The following is a 1,225-nucleotide window of genomic DNA, read 5'->3' on the forward strand; positions in this document are numbered from 1 at the left end:
TAGATGCTCTTCAGTCCTTGACTTTTGAGGACAAGCAGGCCATTGGAAGCACCCGTAGTCACCTTGGTAGTGTAGTGGGCCATGACCTCGGGCTGCTAATGGCAAGATCGGTATTTCAGAACCACCAGCCTTGCTGAGGGAGAAAGACGAGGTTTTCTATCCCCATGAAGAGGTACAGTCTCGGAAAACCACAGGGGCACTTCCACCCTGCGATGTAGGGTCCAGTAAATGAGGCAGCAGGAAGTGTGAAGGGCCAGGGACAAGCCCAAACCGAGCCTGTGTGGACCATCTCATCCCCTTGTGTGCCTCCTGCTCTCAAGGGCCGCGGGCCCATTTAAAGCCCCAGGTTCCGCTAAACGAGGAAGTGGAAGCGCTTCAAAACCCAAACTCAATGCCATCTGCTCATTTCCAACTAGACTACTCCGTTGGGTTTTCAAGACTGGATATTTATGGGAGCACACTACCGCATCCTTCTCTCTCAGAGGGACTGCTGGTTTTGAACTTTCGACCTTGCAATTGTCAGCCCAACATTTAGTCCAGTATGTCACCAGGCTCCCACAGAGCCTAGTTACATATTGATACATAGTTACTTATAGATATATATTCATATTTGTAAGAGATACAAATAGGATGTCGGAAGAGCTGAGTTAGCCACCTTTTCTCAGGCCAGGCCAACTTGTCTCCGGGGTGGGGGTGGGGGCCAGGCAACTCCTCTCCACACTGGCCTCCTTCACCCTGTCTCACTTCACCCATAGACTCCGCTTGTCAGACTGGGTTCCTGTCTGAGTATGAAACAGGCTGGAGCACATTGCAAACAATTTTGGTCAGTAGCACAAAGGAGATCCAAGGTCTTATATTTGGATAAAAAACACAAAGCAAAAAACCCGCTGCCAACTCACAGGGACCCTAGAGGACAGGGTAGTGCTGTCTCCGTGGGTTTCCGAGACTAACTTTTTTTTTTTTAATTTTCTTTAAAAAAAAATTATTTTGTTAGGGGCTCATACAACTCTTATCACAATCCATACATACATCAATTGTGTAAAGTACATTTGTACATTCATTGCCCTCATCATTCTAAAAAAATTTGCTCTCCACTTAAGGCCCTGGCATCAGCTCCTCATTTTTTCCCCTCCCGCCCCACTGCCCCCTTCCTCATGAACCCTGGATAATTTATAAATTATTATTTTGTCATATCTTGCCCTGTCCGACGTCTCCCTTCACCCAC

The 1,225-nt window shown here is 47.4% G+C and overlaps 1 protein-coding gene across 1 annotated transcript in view; it reads left to right on the forward strand.

Annotated features, from left to right (window-relative positions):
* The window catches only part of XXYLT1 (xyloside xylosyltransferase 1), a 214,033-nt gene that overhangs the window by 896 nt on the left and 211,912 nt on the right, over window positions 1-1,225 (forward strand). The window lies entirely within an intron of this gene.

Source organism: Echinops telfairi, unplaced genomic scaffold (genome assembly GCF_000313985.2).
Source record: "Echinops telfairi isolate 266 unplaced genomic scaffold, ASM31398v2 ScPeMD7_17;HRSCAF=63, whole genome shotgun sequence".
Classification (NCBI taxonomy): Eukaryota; Metazoa; Chordata; class Mammalia; order Afrosoricida; family Tenrecidae; genus Echinops; species Echinops telfairi.